Here is a 14,732-nt window from a genome sequence, read left to right as displayed (position 1 = left end):
GTACAATGATTCTCCCTCGATTGACTTGCGTGAATTACTTAATATCCCCTAAACTGACAAAAACGCGAGACAGTAAGTAGGTAGGGACCTGTCGCAAAAGCAAGTATGGTACGTGACGGCAGACAAAAGAGAGCAAGAAACAGACCATCTTACTTACGTAGTTACCGTCTTTAACGTCAATGCACGAATTTTCAAAATGAAAGTGTAAAGCTGAAGCAAATACACAAAAAGGAACACAAGAAGACGAGGCAGGCATTTCTAACGTTTCTTCTTCTGTGACTGTGATTCAGCGCTAAGAGATATCACTTATCAAACGCAAACATGCCCAGCGACACGTGCTTCTGCGCTCTTCTAGTTGAAGCTGCGTTTGAACGGGCCTTTACTATCCTACACGGTGTCAGTGTTTGCACTTCTTAATTCCTTCTATGACCCGTAGCATGAATCTTCTTCCAAGTGTGTCGGGTGGTATTTATCTGTTCCTAATTCAATGATTCTACGCGTGCCTTTGGAACAACGCTTTAAAAAAAAACTGCATCGTCGACACGAAGTAATGCAGGAAGTATAGTGCGAAACTTGACCGAATATCGGTGACTCCCACTGCTTAAAATTCGCTAGGGCTTTTATTCCTAAGAGTGCTTTTTTTCTCCTGTTGGATACAGTGTTAACACGAAGAACTGCGTAGGCCCAACGTAGGCTGAAATTCCGTAGGTACAAGCATTCTCATGTAGCCAACGGGCAGACAGAATCAGTGAGGTCAACTTCCACGTACTCGGTATTGAAGTTGAACACTCCAGTATTCTCCATCTCCCTCTCTCTCTGGCCGATCGTAATGCTGCACCCTATCTATCTATCTATCTATCTATCTATCTATCTATCTATCTATCTATCTATCTATCCATCCATCCATCCATCCATCCATCCATCCATCCATCCATCCATCCATCCATCCACATCCATCCACATCCATCCATCCATCATCCCATCCATCCATCCCACCATCCATCCATCCATCCATCCCCATCCATCCATCCATCCACATCCATCCATCCATCCATCCATCCACATCCCATCCATCCATCCATCCATCCATCCAATCCATCCATCCATCCATCCATCCATCCATCCATCCATCCATCCATCCATCCATCCACATCCATCCACATCCATCCATCCATCCATCCATCCATCCATCCATCCATCCATCCATCCATCCATCCATCCATCCATCCATCCATCCATCCATCCATCCATCCATTCTAATCAGGCTGTCCTCCCTTTACACGACTATGATGTATCGGAATGGGGTAGTGTGCCGTCTGGCGCCGAAAACGTGGCTCTTTTTGCGATGACGGACTTCGGCGCCAGAGCACACCGTATTACTGTGTCGCCATCTGTCGTAATCCCTTGAAGTAGCAGGATAGAATGTTGGGCCAGTTGGTACATATGCATTATAGAAGCAGCGCTAAAAGACGTAGACGAAGAATAAACAAGCACACAGGACGAGCGCTGACTCACAACTGGAAAATTTATTTGGAAAGAACATCGAAGAAAACAACAAGAAAAACAACGAAAAACCGTGCTCAAAAAAGCGTGTCAAACAGCAGAAAACGCTAATCTAGTTACTAACATATGCATCACTTTACAGTACATGAGCCAAGTAGATAATCAAACTCTTTTTCTGTCAATGACAATGATGGCTGACTGACGCATGCGTCTCCCATTCTTTTGATGTGGAGTGCCTCTATCATTTCTCGAGTAATCTTGCATTTGTGTGATGACATTTGTGTGATGACCATTGTTTTCGTGTCTGAAAACAATGGTGAACAGCCACACGTGCAACAGTGCGAGTGAGGGGTATCTGGTAGACGACCCCACACTTACAAGGTACATATGTAGGCTTTACATGGTTTGTTCCACAAAATACGTTATTAACATCATTCATGTGTGGCTGTTCACCATTGTTTTCAGACACGAAGGTCTTGTCATCACACAAATGCAAGATTACTCGAGAAATGATAGAGGCATTCCACATGAAAAGAATGGGAGACGCATGCGTCAGTCAGCCATCATTGTCATTGACAGAAAAAGTTTGATTATCTACTTGGCACATGTACTGTAAAGTGATGCATATGTTAGTAACTAGATTAGCGTTTTCTGCTGTTTGACACGCTTTTTCGCGCACGGTTTTTCGTTGTTTTTCTTGTTGTTTTCTTCGATGTTCTTTCCAAATAAATTTTCCAGTTGCGAGTCAGCGCTCGTCCTGTGTGCTTGTTTATTCTTCGTCTACGTCTTTTAGCGCTGTTTCTATAATCCCCTGAAGTAGTTTATGATGAGCTGAGACACGAAGCCTCCGAGATTGGTAGTTGCAATTGCCGCGCTGGTGGAGCGTACACGTGAGAAACTTGTTGATTGTCCCCTTCTGTTTCTCATGACGCGTTAGCGAATTTTTTTTGTGTGCATGGCAGATTCAGTGTTTGAGGAAGCTCGATGTATTCTTGTTTTAGCAGATCGATGGGAATTGCGGTCTTATTCACATAGGATAAATCCAACACGTCAAATAGATCGCGGTGCGTTATGCTGCATTCCTGCGCTTTGGCGCCCCTTTGAGGAGTAAAATCTCTAATGAAATGGAGCAGCATTCGTCATTGAGCGTTGTATTTTTTCTGTCCCAAACCTTGCGACTGCTCTCCTGGTTGATGCAGGTTACGGTTGGTTGTGCAACACACCTGATGCTGTTAATGTTATGCTTCCGGACCTCCTCATGTGTTTCGTCGCGTAACTTCAGATTAGTGTGATAACTATACAGGCGTACATATGGATGGAATGAACAGGGATATACTTTTTTATGCCTTTTGCAATCAAAACAGTAAGCATTGCAGACGATCCGGGACGCTGCTCTGCGATAGGAATTGCGCAAGCTCGGAAGACGCAGAAGCATCTTTATTTATTGCACTATTGCATCCAAATGTGTTTAAGTATTTAAATCTTGCAAATTCATTAAGTTTCAATCTTGTTACGTGACCATTTGACTCAAGAACAGCAGTAATTTTCGTAATGCCGTTTTAAATTTCGCACGCCGGGCACACCGTTAGTTTGTGGCGCCCTCCTGGCGGCGTCATCGCGAAAGTGACCACCGTTCTCACATTGGTTTGCTGCGAAGAAGACCCACTACCCAATTCTAGTACACCATAACACGACTATAGGCTAGCGCATAGGATTCTTTTGTTTAATATCGCCACCTTCCACCCTTCCTGCCTCCCTCCGTTTCTGGAAGGAAGTATTTTTTTTTTTTTTTGGGTATGAATGAAGCACTTCGCGAAGTTATCTTTCTGAATAAGTTCCCAAGACGAAAAAAAACAACGAAACAAACAGTAAACGGAACTCTGGAAGCATGCACCAACGCAGTAAACTTCGCACTTTCGGCGAGGGTCTAGCTGAGCAAACCTCATTAGGCCGCTTACATTAAAGCCACGCTCGCCCTACAAGTGGCTCGGGAAGCTTCGTTTCCCGTATAATGTTAAGGAAAGTTTAGCCCTGAGGCACTTTTTTCCTTAGTTCTTAAGCAACCTCATGCATGAATCTTCTTGAAAATCCCCCCCCCCCCCGCACATGCGCTCCAGCCATCCTTCATGCGAAGATAATATTCAAATTAGGATATACGCTTGCCGCATACCCCTCTGTCTGACCGTAACGCTGCAAGCGTCCTGTTCTGGCCTGTCGTAGTAAACGAGTTAGCACTGCGAGCCGATACGACTCGAAAAAAGAAACACAACGTCTCGCCCATAGGTCGGCTTGTTCCGCCCTGAAGAAACCCCTTACCCGAGTACTTTATCCTCTAACGTTTGTAATGCGGTGTGCTGAGCCGGCTCACAATCGATTTCAGCCTTCCTTCCCCTATTATACGCACTCCATTTAGTCGAGCCAGCGTAGCTCGCCTAGAACACGATGTTCCGAACGGGCACCATTCAATACTTGTTGATAGCGTAAGAACTTGGTGCGATCTACACTTACGAAACCGGAGTGCATCTGTCCCTAAACTGTGTAATAGGGCTGTTCTAGCTGTAGTCTGCTCGATGGTTAAGGTTTAATATAATAATTGTTGGGGTTTCACGTCGCAAAACCACGATTTGATTATGAGAGGCGCCGTCGTGGAGGGCTCCGGAAATTTTGACCATCTGGTGTTCTTGAACATGCACGTAAATCTAAGTACACGGGCCTCGAGCATTTTCGCCTCCAACGAAAATGCGGCCCCCACGGCCGGAATTCGATCCCGCGACGTGCGGGTCAGCAGTCGAGCACCATAACCACTAGACCACCGTGGCGGGTGCAACGGTCAAGGTTTCTAGCTGGACTAGTTCGCACGCTGGGTTTATTGTAAGCTTATGTATTTTCTTCTAATACGTTGCCCAGATATTATTAAATATTGTTACTAAAACGCATTGAAACACAATATGCTCCTCCCACCGTATCGTCTTCAGCCGACTAAAAAATTTCACCACTCCAGTCAAACAGTTTGGTGTTCTTTATTCGCTTCGTTCCTGGACTACCTTTCACTTAGGATTAGCGGTAGAGCTGTCCTTTGCTTAACCTTAGTTTTCTCCATCGCTACTTAACCATCGAAGCATTGCACTTGTCTCTTCGTTGTTGAGAAAGCAGAACATTCCTTTAAAAATCTGTTCTCTCTCCACAATGAAGAACATTCCTTCTCTATCAACGACGTGGAAGATTCGTCTCACATCTGTCGAGAATAAGATTCTTCTCATCTAGGAATAACATTCCTTCTGTCTCAACGACGAAGAGCATTCGTCTCACATCTCTGGAGAATAAAATTCTTCTCAACGATGAATTACATACCTTCTGTCTCAACGACGAAGCACATTCCTTTCAGCTCTCACGAAAAACACCCTCCTCAAAAAAGAACATTATTCTTCTCAACAACGAAAAGCAATCCACTCACATCTCTAGCGAAGAATACTCTTCTGAGTAGCGAAGAACATTCCTTCTCTATCAACCGCGAAGAAAATTGCTCACACCTCTCTCACGAAGAACATTCTTTTCAACAACAAAAAAAGAAACCATTTAGTTCGTTGCCGAGACAACCATCTGAGCAGTACTCGTCTTGTTTCGGGCACGCCGTACGAAAACAACAAATAAATCGCCGACTTTGGGCGATACAACTTCAAACACAGATATTGAACGTTGCTGCGGATTTCTCCATATTCTGGAAGGCAGACAAAAGAAGATTTCAAAGTGTACGTTAAAAGCTCGCGAACGACTGACAGGGATTGCAACTTCGAAAGGGGTGTCCGTTTGTGACGAAAGAGGAGGCCTTCTAACTTATGTTGTCGGGCATGAAAGACTCTATCCGCGTCACCGGTTTCGATACTTCAGCCGGTTTCTCCCGTTACAACACCTATTGTTTTCACATCCGTTCTCACATGGAAGAAGAACGGAAGTTGGAGACCCTTTTCCGAAACTCTGCAAAGAAAGCTCGAGGACTGATGGGATTCGAGAAGAAAAAGTATGTTTAGCTTACGGAAGAAAGACAGCCATGGTGGAAGCTCCGGGAGGACCGATGAGCACTGGGGCGTTTCTTATTACGTGTGCCATATTTCCAATACCCTTCCAGTCTTGCTTTTTACAGCAAAGCTGCGTATGGCTGAGTTCTGGCGGATTGCGATGACCTTTTAAATATACGTGCCATTATTGCCGCGTTACGGCCAGCCATTTATGTTCTTCACAGACTCAACGCATGTCATACCGATTTTGGTATGCAGCAGCTTAACTAGACGGCTACAAGGCCATCGAGACTTATATAAATCATGACCTACATGACACGCATATCAGGACGTAAGGACCTGTTATTTATGTGGGTCAAACAATGATGTTACGCCATACAAATTTTGGTATATATCGGATCAACGAAACGGCCATGAGAGCACAAAGTCGTAGGCGGCTAGATAGATAGATAGATAGATAGATAGATAGATAGATAGATAGATAGATAGATAGATAGATAGATAGATAGATAGATAGATAGATAGATAGATAGATAGATAGATAGATAGATAGATAGATAGATAGATAGATAGATAGATAGATAGATAGATAGATAGATAGATAGATAGCTCAGCCACCACAGATAGATAGATAGATAGATAGATCGATAGCTAGAAGCTAGATAGATAGCTAGATGATAGAAGATACGATAGTAGATCGATAGACTGGCGGACCGGACGGACGGACGGACTGGATGGATGATGGATGGATGGAATGATGATGGATGGATGGATGGATGGAGGCTTGATGGCAGGCCGGCTCAAAGTGTTTGAAGTTCGCTAATAAATGCTTTGCATTCGAAAGTTACGGTGCAAATGTCACAATGGTGAAAAAGAAACCGTATTATCGGCTGGTTCTTCTTGGAACTTGCCGCCAGTAACTTTATTGGCAGAGCTAAGTGTTGACACGCGTCCTTCTTCTGTACCGGCATTGTTGTCATGGCACCGTCTTTTTGAGTGCTGTCGCCAGAGGTCACACAGAAGTCTCTTCTTAGAAAGACCTTTCAAGACCTTGGTTGTTTCTTTGTTTACTAACGTTTAATAGCAAGACGTTCTTTCTTTACGACACTTACAAGGACGGAGCCCCTTTCGCCAGGACCGCGTTTATGACGAAGTCTTCTTTGATCACAAATTGGTAGAGGAATTCACTCAGCTTCGTTTGAACGTTGTAGAATACTTTTTTTTTTGTCCAAGTAAGAGAAACAGCGCGTATTTGTTTTGTGTCCAAGCGCTACGAGAACTTCACCATCCTGCCTGTTTTGTTTCCGGACGAACAGTCTCGAGTGAACGGAAGCAAAAAGAGGGGCTTCCTGTCGGTGACATTCATTGCTGCTGCACCACCGAGCACCACTTCCGATGGCTAGATGCCGACTTCCTATGCGGACCACAAGAGCTGTGTTCTTGTGAAAGGTACTCTGTAGCATTCCAAACAAGAAAAGTACCGAGCTAGAGGTTCCTGTTCTTCTTGCCAGAAGGACCGGAAAAGCGGTGGTTGCTGCGATAAAGATCAGAGGAAACGGACTCGACAATTTATGTTTATGGGAGTAGTTTCTCTGTTGCAGGTCTTTTTGTGACCTGAACGGCCGTTCAGTGTAAAGCACCGAAACAGATGATGTGATTGAGATGAGTGTTTGTGGTTGGTTGGTTGGTAACAACTTTATTGAGAGTCCTGCAGAGCTTTTGCCGACCGGGCCTTATGTCTCCCACGTGGGTGGTCGCAGAAAAAATATTCAGGAGCTCTTGCCCTATCGGAAAATAAGTTTTCACGCAGGACCTACTACTTTCTCTTTCTTTCTTTCTTTCTTTCTTTCTTTCTTTCTTTCTTTCTTTCTTTCTTTCTTTCTTTCTTTCTTTCTTTCTTTCTTTCTTTCTTTCTTTCTTTCTTTCTTTCTTTCTTTCTTTCTACTACATTGAGCAATGCTCCCTCCTAACATTTTCCTTCCTCCGTGTCGGTAATTGGACCTTCATCCACGCACTTGGCAGCGCAACACTTCAGTTGCTACAGGCAACAACGACGGTCATGCATTCATATCCAGGCAACATTGAAAGGTTGCAACGTTAAATGACAATTCACCTCAACAAAAGATCATACTGTCATATCAGAAGCAGCATTACCGTCCGACGAGCCAACGATCGAAAGAACATCAATATTAGAAAACGGTGCGTCCTAATACGCACGTGAACTGCGCTCCTTCGAGGGCGGCATTTCTTCGCGCTCGCAGGTGCCGGGTTTCTTTGCGGCCACACCTACAACGCCACGGACACTTCTGAGGGAAAACAAAAGCTTCGCTCGGAAAAAAGCTATGCCTTGTGTTCCATTATCGTCTCACTTTTCCTGGCCCTTCCATTACGTCGTTTCCGCGATGTACCAAGTGAAAGCTTGTGCCGATGTTAATGTCCACCTGAAGCTCGAGCGTATATTCTGCCCACGTGTACAGTGCGGTTTACCGAATGGGAATGATTATTCTCTCTTCGGAGAGTCGTAGGGGGCCAGACTCTCCAAAAAGAGAGTTAATGCGCTTCTTTAAAGAGCGTTATATGTGGGACAAGTCAGGAGCGATTAAAAAGAGTAACAGGTGGTCCTTAGTACGCGAAGCTTTCATAACAGATTTCTAACGTGCGCGAAGAACACGGCGCCGGCGAGCGTACAGAAATGCGGCTTTTGAAGTTACGCCGGTCACACGCGTGTTATTTCTTCGCGCGTGCGTATTGCGTGCGTCGTTTTTCCAATAAATGATGCTGAGGTCGTGGGTTGATTATGTTCAGGTCGTTTCTGATTTGACAATCTGATCTTTTATCGAGGTAAGTTGTCATCTAACGTTGCAAACTTTCAGGAGTTCACTGTTGCCTGGATATGAACGTATGACTGTCGTTGTTGCCTGAAGCAACTGAAGTGTTGCGCTGCTAAGCACGTGGATGAAGGTCCAATTCATCCACGCGAAGACGGCTGAAGATAGATGAAGGTTGCTTAAAATTTCGCTTTTTAGACATAAAGACGAATACCATCATGTCCAGCTTTCGAATATTACGCAGCACGTTCGATTACAACTTAACCAAATTCCTACTGCGTGTAAAAAAAAAAAGCTCACCACAAGCGCAACCGAATTCTTAAGTCTATTCTTTCAAGGGCGCGCAGTTATGGTAGAAATGATGCGCTCCATCTCACGAATAAATATAAAGCATAGGAAATGCTATTTTCCCCACTTCTTAAGTGGCTCTGTAATACTGAATAAAATTCCCTATTTTATTGGATGACTGTGGGGATGTGTTTGATGCTCATATGTGGTTTTTAATGGCGCAATGACCAAGCGTGGTCAAAGCGCGATATGACTGATACTGCGGTGTTTATGATGACTAATGGTTCACTGCGAGAGGCTGTAATATGGATGTAAAGTGGCCTAAAAACATGCGCTGTACGAAAGCGTGAAACATATGTACTATGTACTATGAGGTTATGACAGTGACATGTGGAGTTATCTATGGGTGTTCAATGATTGGCAAGTGATCATGATATGAAAATGTATAAATGTGGAAATAGCAGGTATGCCTCCTCGAGGCCCTTGAGCCTCAAAAGCAGGGAGGCAAGTGCTCTCTAGTGCGACTACCGCAGCATCAGCCTCCGTGAAGAGGCCCTGGTACGGCTCACCTGGAAATGTAACATGAAAACTGTGTACATCTCTTAAAAATGTAAATAATGATTGCTATTTAAAAAGATGTTCCTTACCGATCAACATTAACGGGTGAAGTGTAATGCGCTCAATGTATGCTAACGGGAAATGTGTTTTTTTTTCTAATGGCGTCTAGTTGAGTGCATTGGATCAAGATGCGAGACTCACTAAGCGGGTCACCACATTTCTCACACATGGGTGGATCATCACCGGACAGAATGTGTATGTGTTTACTCTATGTGTGACCTATCCTAAGTCTGGGTGGGGATGTGTTTACCAGGAATCATTATTGCTGTGGAGAATTACCAGCAAGTCAACATGTGCAACTATTGTTGCCCTAGAAAAACTATAAATGAATCCAACAGACAATGAGGCAAAGGAAAACATATTAGACGATAATTGTTGCTTTTCATTGTGATGTAGTAATTGTGACCTGAATTGAACTGAATTAAAGTGGACCAATAATCAACATTTTCGTGGTGGGATCCGAACCGACTTCCTTCGAATTTGAACGTTGTGCGTTCGGATCCCACAGACGGAAAGGGTGATTATTTTGTCCGTTTATATGCAATTCAATTCACGTCATAATTACTACATGACAGTTAAACGACAACAATTAATGTCCCCTACGATTTCCTTGGCCTAATTGTTTGTTGGATTCATTTGGCTGGGTCTAACAAGGAAACAAACGCCTCGAAGGAATGTTCCTTCTTTCACGCACAAAATAATCCTGTATTTTGAATCATTGCCATAACTATGGGGTTCAGTCTTATTGCTGACCTGTTCTGGAGTTTCCTGTTGCGAGCAATATTTAAATTTTGTGCACTTCTCCTCGTTGAATTTTCTATGACTATTAAGCGCACAGATATGATGCGAGCGCACGCCTTTCGGTACGACATCTACTTTGTCAAGTACGAGTGTGTTGGCCGCATCGTTCTTTCCTACTTCGTATGTATTTTAATTCCAGTGACGCTAGTTTCGTGCGAGCGGTTGCAGTTTTAAGCGCGGCTTCGTTTGGGAAATAAAAGCTCTGCTATCTCTAGGTTGAAAAGGTTGAGGGCACTAAATGTGTCTGCTGACTGCTGGATCTTAATCAACTTGTTCCATTTCGCATGGGTATCTAAAATTGTTCTGTAGGGAAGCACGCATGCTAAATCTTAGCCGGACAGGAGAGGTGCGCTGGCTTTATGCACACCCGCACCTCCAGTCTAGACATGATTAAACTAACTTATAAAAACTGCAAAAGAAATCTGTCTTCTTTTTCAACGTTAAAGTTACGTCTTGCGTAATATTCAGAGCAAGAGAAATTATATTTTGAATCTTATCTGTTTTAAGAAATGCGGGTCCTGCATCTTTGTGTTTTAGCATCCTCTTCAACAATGATGGCGACAAAATTTCTTCGACGACGTTTTAATGTGCGCCGTGCAACACACTTTTAATCATCCACATTTTACAGCGAAGATGTAAAATATGGAAGGCTCTGGCGTTTCGCGTTCGCGGACGAAAGATGCGCAGAACAGCAATTTTCCTCGAACCGATTAACAATCCTTATCCAGCGTTCTTGCACACAAAGAAAAAAAGGTGGACATGATCTAAACGTAAACAAAAAGGTGTATGATTTCGTCGACGCGTGGAGGAATTGCCTGAATAATTTTGCCTCAAAGACAAGACCACTTACGTAGGAAATGAACGTCGTGCCATTTTTCTTTCACTTTCGAAACAACGTTTTTTTTTATGTATTACAGGATTTCATTTTGAAACCACCGTTGACCCTAATTGATTAGAATATACATCATGCGCAAGGAAAACATGTGTGAGTGCATAAATCTTTTCTTCGCTCAGTATAATCAATAATTGCAATATATAGATTCACTATACCGGTATTCACTATACGAGACCAACGAAATTCGTAGTTTCGCTGGCTTCTATCTTCACAGTAAAAGAAGGGTTATGATATTTTCCTCTTCTTTCAAGCATATAATCCGCAGTACCATACGGGACGTGCGTCTTTCAGAACCCCCTGATAACAGATCGTAGTACCACATCGCATAACTATACTGCAGCTTGTAATGGAAAAACAGATGGAAAGTTGTTTGCGTTAGCTCGATAGTATCCCGAAGGGAATAAGGGACATGCTGTACGACTAAAAGAGAAACGTAAGCTAACACACTCCGCTTCACAGCGTTTGGTGTACAAGCGCCGTGCGGTGAAGCCATAGTTTTGTTCAGGGTCTCGGCTAGGCTTCGTTCGACGAAGAATCTGGCAAAGTGCCGCCCCGGGACCGGCCTAGGTCACGTTCAGCTCGTAAACGAACTTCGCGAGCGCATGCAGGGACAAGCGTCGAAGCAAGAGAAGTAAGACGTGCGCGTCGCCCAACGCCCCACTGTTGCCATGCAAGATTCAAGGTTGCTGAGTGCACGGTGGCCTGCGATGGAAGTCCTCGGCCGAACTTAGCGGTGGAGTGCCTGCCACTTCGAAGCTCGACTGCGGGCAGAAACATTGGGTGTCGCTTTTGGCGGAGTAGTATGTTCTCACGCAACATTTTAATAGAATTAAGAACTCGTGGTCAAACGTTTGAGAAGATGGCACGGGAAAAACTAACAGGGTCCCTTATGCACTCGTCTAAGAAGACTGAAAGGCTAAAGCCATATTCTTTTTTTGTCTCATTCGATGTATTGATCCTCCCGGCGGCCCCCCTCCGAACACTTTCTGCACCTAAAGTGGTTTTGTACGGCCTCCAGGATCGGAAGCATTGCAACCTTTGTTCACCTAGGCTGGTTTTGCGTTGCCTCAGTTGTCGGCCCATTTTTGACCAAGCGACGAATTCATGTGATGAGGTAATCATGATGATGTCACGTTCCGTGATGTCATAATGCAGTCGCAACATTGGCGATCTGTTGCGTCATGGGGACGTCATTAGGAGACGTCATCACGTCCTGGTGATGTTTAGCATCACTTGTGTTGACACCGGAGGCGTCGACGCCGACGGTTAATTTTCGCGTTTGACGAGGCATCTAAGGCTTTCGCCTCAATATTGGTATACAGCTAAAACTCGGTCTAACGCAACCCATTTCCCGACCTCACCAAGAAACTTCCATTATTTAGCAAGCACCCACAGTGTTAAATGATGTCATCAACCCGAATTGACGAAACTAGCTTGGCGCCAAACCTAATTTAACAAAGCTTTTCGCGAGTTGAATGAGTAAAAAGAACGGTGATTTCTAATGTCGATATAGACGGGTTATTCTTCGAGCGTGCGCTCTAACGCTATCACGTTAAAGCATCCAGCCGCCCTAACCACGACCCTAGTTTCATTTTCACGAGGTTGCACGCCGCGCCCAAGCACGGAACAACGCATTCAACAGTCGCTAACGCTCTCACGTACATGTTGGCGCAAGGGGCGGTGGTAGCTTACTGTCCCTGTAAAATCCTTCCGCAGGATTACATCGGTGGTTGCTTTTGTTATTTGGTGGTGTGCGTGAACAGATGGAACTCATTGTCTCTTCGCAACTTTCTTGCTCGGCCTTTGCTCGTCACCTTCACTTTCACTTTCTTGCTCGTTACCGCACTCGATGTCACCGTATTTGCATCTGGGCAGCATGTTTGATATTCACAGGACCGCCTACCTTTCCTGCATCGTCCAGAGATGAGGGCCTCCATGTCCGGGCCGCCCTCAAAGACTTTCCACACTTAAGGCGTGGGTTAGCTGCAAGTACAATGCCGTGGTACTCGTAGTTAGTAGAACTTTAGGGGCCCGGCTTGTCGTCCATCCGAATATATGTGGCGTGATCACGCTCACAATCAAGTGGTCATTACAGGCCCAAAACAAGGCTAAAAATGTTCAAATTCGGGTTAAAATAAACTAAAATGTCTAAAATAATTTATGTAACCCAGCTAACCAAGATGTAATTGCAATATTTAGGTTAAAATTGCTAAAAACACTTCAGGAACATGAGGCTGACACCCGTGACGCGCAGGAGAGGGCGCCTCCGCCTCGCCACTCGCGCGATTGCTCCTCCCACTGACTGCTCCCCGGTGCCTTCGTCGCTACATCTCAAGGGGGTAACAACCTGACGGAACTCGCTGCAAACGACATGTATCTCAACTGCCGTAAGCAGCAGGAAGTCGATAAAGAGCAGCAAAAAGAAGCGCACATGTCGCACACCGAGAGTTCGAATCTTCCTAATAAGATTCTATTCGTGCCGGGGAAATCCTACATCAGTGGTTCTGAAATGGGAGACTGCATCAGGACGGAAACTCGTCCTTGAAAAAAAGGAAAAAAAAAAAGCACTTTTTTAAAGCGGCACATTATGTCCCGTGGAAGTAGCCCCTTCTGATTTTTGATATGCTTCACCGCCTAATACTGTTGCACTGCGGCGGCACTGACTTGTTTCCACTTCTCCAGAAGATGGCTGTCAAGCTTTTGTTGTAATTCTCTATGACATATGCAGGCGCGCGTACTTTTGCTAGGCTTGCATATTTGAAGAGCAAACGTTGCTAAAAACAGGTTGAATGTGGCTGCAGACCACACAGCTTATTGACAAGCCGCTGAGATCGAATTGGCGTGGCACTTTAGATTGACCATTATTTGCCAAGGAGAAATAAAAGACACCTCTTTCACGCTCCATGTTGTCTTAATTTATGAACCCCCCCCCCCATTTTTTTTTCTTTCTCTCACTGCAATGGGTGCCTCGTGACTTTGTCAACATGCGGTCCCTAGAAACATCCATGGCTGAAAACTACTTCCCTACACGCCGCTTGCCTCAGACATTGATGTCATCGACGGTTTGGTAAACGGAGCAGTAGGAACTCTACGAACGGGAATCGCTGGGTGCCCGTGCTACGCGCTTCCTCGGGTTTCACAAAAGTGGAACTGCATTGAGCGCAGGATTTAGCATTACACCATTTGCTACACAAGAACGACATTACCGATTTTTTTTTTTGGGGGGGGGGGGGTGTCGCTATATTAAAATTTTCAATATCGAAGGACCGAATAATTTTTTTCTCGATTTTACGTACACCTCGATTAAGCCAAATAATTAGGGCGCCCTCATCACTTAGTCAAATGGAGTTTCAACACTATATGAAGTATTGGCATCCAGGGAGAAATCACTTATACGTGAAAAAACAGAGAGCGAGGCCTTGAGGTAACTTTATTTTTGTCTGCTACCCTGCCTATAATAAAGAGAGAAGGAAGCGAAAAAGAGAGATAGAAGGGACTGGGACGCGCGAATAATAATGACAACATACCCTGAAATATTTACACTTACCATATGCCTGTATGACGTTACTGAAACGCAAGACTATTAAGGATGAGTAAAACTGCCTTTCTAGCTTACGAGGTCATGGTGCGCATGCGCCGTGGTGCACGACTGGGCCTTCGTGCTGAAGAAATGAAAAAAAGATGGCTCGGTTTTCGAGAACAACCTTTATCTTGAGATTAACGCTAGTCCGGTCTGTCTTGCCGTCCTGTGGGCTTGACTGTCGACAACGGAAGCATCAAAGA

Source organism: Rhipicephalus sanguineus, chromosome 7 (genome assembly GCF_013339695.2).
Source record: "Rhipicephalus sanguineus isolate Rsan-2018 chromosome 7, BIME_Rsan_1.4, whole genome shotgun sequence".
Classification (NCBI taxonomy): domain Eukaryota; kingdom Metazoa; phylum Arthropoda; class Arachnida; order Ixodida; family Ixodidae; genus Rhipicephalus; species Rhipicephalus sanguineus.
This window is presented reverse-complemented; position numbering follows the sequence as displayed.